The 8,753-nt window shown below is 31.5% G+C and overlaps 1 long non-coding RNA gene across 1 annotated transcript; it reads left to right on the top strand.

Moving 5' to 3' along the window:
* The first annotated feature begins 6,851 nt into the window (after positions 1–6,851).
* LOC111710770 (uncharacterized) lies at positions 6,852–8,727 on the top strand. The gene is made up of 3 exons (XR_002767127.1): positions 6,852–7,139; positions 8,392–8,468; positions 8,639–8,727. It is a non-coding gene; the product is annotated as an uncharacterized LOC111710770 (long non-coding RNA).
* Positions 8,728–8,753: the final 26 nt, after the last annotated feature.

Here is an 8,753-nt window from a genome sequence, read left to right on the forward strand (position 1 = left end):
AGGGGGGGATAGCTATTAATTTTAAGCAGAATATAAAATCTAGGGAATGAATATGAAGAAGAATAAATCGTAAAAAAGAGAAACAATGAAAAATACATAAAATATCCGAAATTGGAATACAGGGTCAGAGGTGCGTTTGTCCAAGGCAGACAAACGGCAATATCTTTCTCTTCATTATTCAGAGTATAAGGGCTGAAGGATTCCTTTTTGAAGTAATTCAACTGACATTCTCTTTTAATAAGATTAAATGTTTTCTCATTTCTCTCTTTAATATATAAAAAGGGTTCTAAAGGTTTCGTTTGAAGAGAATTCAAATAAATTAAACTTAATTTAAACCTAATTTACAGAATTCTGAAATGTCCAGCTTTCATGTACAGAATAGATAGAGTTGAGAGGGGGAATTCAGGGTCCAAAATGTGGGGGGGGGCAACGGGACACATACCCCTACCTGTAAGATCAATAAATGAAATAATTCGGAGTTGTGTCAAATAGATTTGACCATCCCCACTGCACTGTTTAAAGGGACAGACCGGCTATGTAAGGTAGTTGAACTGAGTGTGCAGTGTTGTGGAAAACTTAATTTGGATTCATTTGAGACATATTGAACTTTTTAAAGATCTGTAAATACTGAGTTTGGGCGCATATTCGACGTTCAAAACTCCTAATTTTGGGGTGGATATGTTTTCAGAATTAGTTTTTTTAAATTATTAAATAACGATGACATAAAGTGTAAAAAATTCTTCAATAAAATACGGACGTCATGTATCGGAACAGGTTAAAAAAAATAAAAATTAACTGTTATAATTAAAATAAATAAAAAATTTTAGTCCTGAAAAGGATTCCTCATTTTCCGTGTGGTTTTCTGGAATTATTATTGAAAAGACGACATTTGGAGAATTTGAAGAAATCTGCGAATAAATTCAAAGAAAATTAGAAATTCAATTTGATGATAAAAACGAAAAAATTTATTCTAGCATTGATTTATTGACAAATTTTTTTTGAGAAATATGTTCCCAACCATCTAATTAGATTACTGTATGATTTTTACTTTATTTTTTGTCGTCGTTATTTAGTAATTTAAAAAACCGATTCTGAAAACGTATCCACCCCCAAAGTAGGAGTTTTGAACGTCGATTTTGCGCTCAAGAACAGGATTTACAGATCTTTAAATAGTTTAATATGTTACAATTGAATCCGAAAGAAGTTTTCCACAACACTGCATATCCAGTTCAACTACCTTACATAGCCGGTCACTCCCTTTAAGCTATAACCACGCCCCCTTTACTTAAAGGGACAGACCAGCTATGTAATGTAGTTGAACTGAGTATGCAGTGTTGTGGACAAATTCTTTAGGATTCATTTGAGCCATATAAAACTTTTTAAAGATCTGTAAATCCTAAGTTTGAGCGCAAATTCGACGTTAAAAATCGTACTTTTGGGTGGATACGTTTTCAGAATTATTTTTTTATAATTATTAAATAACGAGATATAAAATATAAACTAAATTTTACAGTAAACTAATAAGTTGTTCTGGATCAGGTAAAGAAAATGAAAATTAATCTTTTCATCGAAAATAAGTAATCTTGTTTAATTATTAGTTTCTATTTACAATCTCTCATTACTCACAAAGATTTTCTGCAGATTTTCTGGAATTTTTACTGAAAAGACAACATTTGCAAAATTTGTAGAAATCTGCGAATAGATTCATAGAAAATAAGAAATTCAATATAATGATGAAAACGAAATAGTTGTTTCTAACATTGATTTATTGACAAATTTCTTTTGAGAAATATGTTCCTAACCATCTAATTAGTTTAATGCATAATTTTTACTTTATTAATTTCGTCGTCATTATTTAATAATTTAAAAAAGCCGATTCTGCAAACGTAACTACCCAAATTCATGATTTTGAACGTCGAAAATGCACTCAAACTCAGTCATTAAACATCGTGGAAAAGTTTTATATGTCTCAAATGAATCCTAAAGAATTTGTCGGTAGTGTTGATCCGCTCTACCGACCTACTGCAACATCTGACCTACGACAGCTGTAGGTCGGATGGGCATATCTTCTTGCCCATCCGACCTATTCAGCAGCTTATTTTGTCACGCCTATAGCGCAGTAGCTGGTAGAATAAATTAATTGTTGCTGTCGGACGGCCACTCAATTTTGTAGGTCAGATGGGCACTTTTTGTAGGTCGGATGGGCATTTTTCGTAGGTTGGATGGGCATTTTTCTTAGGTCGGATGGGCACTTTTCGTGGGTCGGATGGGCATTTTTCGTAGGTCGGATGGGCACTTTTTGTAGGTCGGATGGGCATTTTNATATCCCAGCAATTTTCTTTTGGTCTTAAAGAATCTAAATATTAGAATAACATGGCGGCCACCTTTTTATCTGAGGTCTAGGCTTTATATGCGTATTTACATTTTTAGAAAGAAATTGAATCCTGACCACACACTATCCCACGCCCCCTCCCCCTCTCTCGGAGGCCATAAATCCAGCCTCTCGAAACAGGACTAAATTTAATAAATGTTTTTTTCTAACATAAATAAAAAAATATTTTCATTTTTCGGACCAAATATGTTTTTTTTATGTGATGCCGAACCAGTTTTCTTGGTCAGTGTTACCCCTGGAGGTCTCAGCTGTATAGAATCGTAACCTCTGTTCTATCTATCTATCTATCCTCTCTAACCTCTATTTTATCTATCTATCTGTACTCTCAACTGTTGCATACACTGGTCTCTCTACCTCTGGGCTGGAGTATAAAGTGTATACAGTTGTAAAATACATTTCAAAAATATTCTATATTTGTGTTTCATTAATTTAAAAGTTACAGAGTGAACTTTATGCGATATGGTGTAAAGGAAGGATTATTATCACTTGCTGCAGAAACGTATCGGGAAAAAAGACCAATCAATCAAATAAACATTGTAAATAAAGTAGGGTTTTTAAATAATATTCTATATATCATGATGAATTAAAGTGAAAATTAAAAATTACTTTCTTGATAAGGCTGGGCACGTTCCAAGTTTTTCAATCCGTTTAGTTAACGATTGGTTCCAAAAATATAATCTTAGGTAACAGTGTAAGGATGAAACTTCGCTTCGCTAACGGTATTTTCGGTTTTAAAGTTACCGTTAGTTAATGATATCTTTTTTATTTATGCGTTAATGAAAATTTTTCAACAACCGTTATCAGCTACTGCCTTTAACGGTACCGTTTCATTTACAACCGTTAGTTTTTTTTTCAAAATCGGCTTTCCGTTTTGTTAAGAATACACTGGATTATTGTACTAACTTTAAACAGAATTTATCAAAAATGAAGTAAATGACTTATTTACCTAACACAACATATTAGATTTATTTTCCCACCAAGTATCTAAGTAAGATGTTTGTAAAATTGTGAGTCGGTTAAACAAAATCTAAAAGATAATGTTTTGAAATTAATGATAAAAAAACATTAAGTAAGAAAGAAATCACTTTAGCTCTTGATCGCGACCCATGAAAGTTTTATCTGATGATCCTGTCTCGAGAAATTGATATAAAACTGTGTTAAAATTATACGAAAATTCATATATGTAAAATTTTGAAAACCTGAAACTTAAATCACGTGACCAGAACTATCACCAATGGCAGAGCAGTATACTGGTCACGTGTCTCCGCCTGTATCACATGACCACTTTACTGCACTGCCATTGGTGGAATTTCTGGTCAAGTAATACGGACGTAAAAATAATATTATGAATGAAACCTGTTGAAAATAGAAATAACAAATATAAAAGTAAACCTAATTTACAATTAGCTTTCTCTGGGATATCATTGTTTTCAGATTGGTTGCTTATTTGCTGAATATTATCTGTTTAAACCTACTACTTTTATACAAAATTGTATATATATTAATTTTCGTATATATTTGACACAGTTTTATATCAATTTCTCGAGACATGAACATCAGATATGACTTTCATGGGTCGCGATCAAGAGCTAAAGTGATTAGCTTTCAGCCTATACCCCCTTTCATTTTTCCTTTACTGTCCCTTTAAGTAAGTAAGAAATTATTTATTTTATGAAATAAAACAAAACAAACAAATTATTTGTTTCAGGAGAAAATCTTTAAAGCCCTCTAAAACCTTCCAGAAAAAGAGGTTGTGGTGATATTTATCTCAATTTAAAAAAAACATAAGAAAAGTAACATATTTATTGTTTACATTACTTTTAATGTAACTGGTGGCAAATAAAGGTATTTTAAGCCTCTTTTTAATTCACTTCGATTTGGGAAATCCTTTATGTTTGATTTTATTTTTAATCTTTTCATTTGCTGTCTTTGCTTTCTTCGATTCTTTTCTAAACATAGCATGTGTTAGAGTTGTGCTAATAAAAATCTTCAATTGAATTATATTTAAAATTCGTAATAATAAGATTGATAGTTGAAAGTTTAAAAAAGTGTCGTTTAATTTCATACCATATTTTAGGGAAGTTAGGTGTAAAGCAAGCAGTCCAATTTTAATAGCTTTTACTCTAGGAATATATAAACCGTTTCTTTTTCTTATAGGTTTGCGTTTTTGACAGTTTTTGATTATGTGAAATTGTTTTTAAATGTCAGGGGTAGTTAATCTCCTTTAATTTAAAACACAAATTTTATAAAATTTGAAATTTCTTACGTTTTTGAAGGGGAGTATATGTTCAAAGCCCAAAAAGCTTCCGCTGGGTGACTTATTCTAGGTAACTAAGCTCTTTTACATAAAACTCTAAGTAAGAGTAGAAAAAAGATTAATGAAGCAATTTCATGGTTTTAATGTTCAAGAATAAGGAACGTCCATTGTGCTTTTATTAAATTCAAAAATTGAACCTTTACATTTGTATCTTAATTTGAGGCTAAAACATTTGGTTTGGATAGCGACTGAACTCGATATGCGAACTTTTGAATTAAAGGATTTAAGTTAGATTTAGTGAGAGACGGGAAACATACTGAGCGCGTAAAAGATTAAAAGTTTTAATCCTTTAGAAATTCGCTATTTATTACGTTTAAAGTTTTTATTTCTAATTCAACGGAAAGCATTTTATGATTCAAAATTTATGAAAATAAATTATTAATTAACTTATTGTTATAGTTTAAAATTTATGAATAGAAATTATTAATTTATTGTTATAGTCATATTCTGGAAAAGACTGCGTCATGCTTAATAATAACCTTGTAGCTTGGTGGTGGATCAATATAATTTTGCAAATTAATTGACGTGACCAAGCCAAATTATTAAGAAAGCTTTTTTAGGTTTTTTAATTCATTGACCAGCCTTATTTTGTCGTCAAAAATCACTGGGTTGTGGGATGCCTACACCCCCCCCCCCCTTAGCCTTCCTAGCACACTTGTTTTCCGATTCCATTAGCCTCTGCTCCAATCAAGGTTCAGTCATGTGTTTGTTGTCTATTCTGAACCAATAGAAATTGTATGACGGTAACATCTATCTTTCTATCATATCTCATCATCCAATTAGATATAAATCCTTCTATCGGCGCTAAGCAGTAAATAGAAATATTTTCTTCTACTGAAACTGAAGTGCTAGGGTTCCTTAATCATCCTTGTTTTTAACAATTTTGTCAGGATTATATCTTGATTAAAAAATTATCTGGAAACTAGAAAACTATCCAGGAATGCATGAATGATTTTAGTTCAGAGGCAATGTTACACTTTTGTTCTACAGACTTTCTCTTAGGAGACAGTTAGGCACATTTCTAGTTAAAATTAGTTGGTTGTTTTTAATATTTATGTTTACTACAAACTAACCATTTAATTGACGCAAAAGAAAATAATAAAACTGTTTATTAAAAATTTTGATTACAAATCTGAAGTAGAAAGCTGCCATAACTGTATTCTGACCGGCAGGTATCAGTGCGTTTGTGTGTGTGTGAAAATGTGTGTCTGTTACCCCCACTGAGAATTCTTTAGTATTTTCCCTCATGCACAGGAGTGCACTTCAAACAATGTTTGTTGTATTGTGAATTGTTAAACTTGCTGTACATGTTCTGTTCATGTACAGTCGTTGTACATTTCATGAATAATTGTCTTCCCGTTTTGGGACACTATGCAACAGGAATAAAATTTCAAACATTTTTCGCTGAGTAATTAAAAGTGTTGAATAGTAAGTTGTATCACTGCATTTTTTTTCTCGCTGGCAATGAATTTATATTCACTTAAAGGGACTGTACAAGTAATTTCAAGTGACCCTTTATTTGTAAAGTGTTCCGTGTGNAAAAGAAACTATTATGTGATATATTAGTCAATACTCCGTTATCATAATTAAAAAGGCATGTGCGCAGGCGCTTTTTGGTGCGCGTATATGCTTATATATCTATCTATAGGATTTGCGTCATCTACCTGAGTCTGGTTTGTGCGTATACAGTACAGACCAGTTTTAAAGCTTGCGTCAAACAGGCTGAAACCATATCCCTGTGACCAAAAATTGCTGCTTTTAACAACAGTTTACAATAAAACAAGATTATTATAGGCAAAAAAATCTTAAAATAATATGCATGGAGTTCCCAATTAACAAGGAAATTCATATTTTTGTTTCAAATGAGCAATAAATGAGTAATAAAAGGGTGTTTAAAATTGATCAAGATTTACGTAGATATATCGACATTTCTGATTTTAGCTGATAAATTGAAACCTGGAATATATATTCTAAAGTTTGAGCCAGACGACATTTTGATAATTCCGAGCTTTCTATGTTTCTTAATTCGATTGGATCAAATTGTAATAACTGTTGTCACAAACATCTTATAGATAAATCTTTTATCTTTTATCATCTATACCATGATCAATGTGATTTTTTTAAACTATTGTTTTCAGATAAAAGAAAAATGGGGCGGATTGAAATTGATAAGACTTCTCCACTGTAGAAGACAACCAACATATTGTCAGTTTAAACATTTAATTAAGTTCATTTATCTCTCAATTCTAGAAGCCTGGGACTGAACTACATACCTTACCCTGTAAAGGGCAAAAATCTGTGATTTTAGTGAAAGAAAGAAACAATTGTTGTCCAGAAGTGACCAAATCGACCTGAGTAAATGTAGAGTTAAGACCTCTCGACTAGCTGTTATTGGCCTCTTGGTAGTCCTTACTAACAAAAAACATGAAGGTAGAAATGTTCAGGAAAAACTGGATTTTGTTCATAAACATCGAACGTTTCTACGAAATTAATAAACAGATTGCTACGGATAAAAACAGTTGTGACATTTCCTGAATATTTTGTTAATTATTTTGAACAAAACGTTCGTAATGCTTTCGATTTGTTCGATTTTTCTAACAAAACGTTAAGGGTTTGTTTCTAACAGATGAAAGTCTATTGATTGATTATATAATTGCAAAAACAGAAGCATTTATTGTATACATGCAAAGTCAATTATTTTTTGTTGTTTTGACGCTTTATATTCGAATATATGTTTAGACACGTTATATTCGAATATATGTTTCGACGCTTTATATTCGAATATATGTTTTGAAGCTTTATATTCGAATATATGCTTTGACGCGTTATATTCGAATATATATTTGGACGCTTTATATTCGAATAGAGGCAACTGTCGTTGAAACTTCAAGTGACCTACATTTTAAGATGACAAAGCCCGATTCACAACGGTACTCTCTAACTTTTATCGGATCAATATCGTGGAAGACATTGTCGCTCTTATAGCGTAAAATTTATTGATGATAACAATTTCCTCCATTTTCTATGCATCAAGAATTCCGCAAGTCATTGTTTCAGAGAAGCCACAATTGAAAATAGCCAACTTCGTAAAGAGAAATCATTGATATGTCATTCATTCCTGATCAGACAAATCCCTAGAGGCCCAGGGTACCGTTGTGAATCTGGTATTTTAGATTGTAGATCATTTGAAAAAGGGCCTCAAGTCTCTTCAATGTTTCCAATTCTCCTGACATGATAAAATAGATTTAATAAAATGTTAAAGATTTTCAAATTCTTCTAATCTATATATATTGAAAATACTGAGAACTCCTGATTCCAGATATTCAAAAGAAAACTTTTGAACAAAATATAAAGAAAGAAATATTTGGAAAAAAATTTAATTTTAAAAAATTCCTGAGAACTATTGTTTGATATGGTTTAAAGTTCATTTTTGAAATTTTTCTTACAAATTGTAGGCGATAAAATCTGTCTGCTAAAAACTACCGTTTTTCACTTTAACATTATGATTTTCATTAACAAACGTCTATTTTTATAAAAAAAAAAATTATTTTGGTTTTTACGTTTAATATATTTTGTTAGACCTGAAGAGAGTCAACAAAATATATGTATCTTTTAAGTTAAGATCTGGAGTCAATTTTCTTGTAGTATAAGTTAATATTAAAATAATTTATATTTTATTTAGGGTCGGTCTTTATATATGCCCCGGCAGGGCTCGGGAGAGTCTGGGTCGGGTTACAGTGTTAGATCTTCAGATATCAGGTTTGCATCATTATAAATAAAGTAGTAGTCTCTGTTTGGGTGTTTGTTTGTATAGATGTCAGATCATAGTTCATGAACCCTTAAACCTATGTATTTGCCTCAAACTCAGTAAAACTACGGGAATGTTTATGATAATAATTGTCAATTTAATGAAATGTTTAATTGTTAAGCCTGGATGAGGAAAGAGAACATTTCCGGCGGGACACGGAGCGCCAAGCATTGTTCCAGCTGGAGAAAGCAAAGACAAAACCAGGAAAATATTATTATTAATATCATTGTTATAAT

This window comes from Eurytemora carolleeae, unplaced genomic scaffold, assembly GCF_000591075.1.
Source record: "Eurytemora carolleeae unplaced genomic scaffold, Eaff_2.0 scaffold1095, whole genome shotgun sequence".
NCBI classification, from domain to species: domain Eukaryota; kingdom Metazoa; phylum Arthropoda; class Copepoda; order Calanoida; family Temoridae; genus Eurytemora; species Eurytemora carolleeae.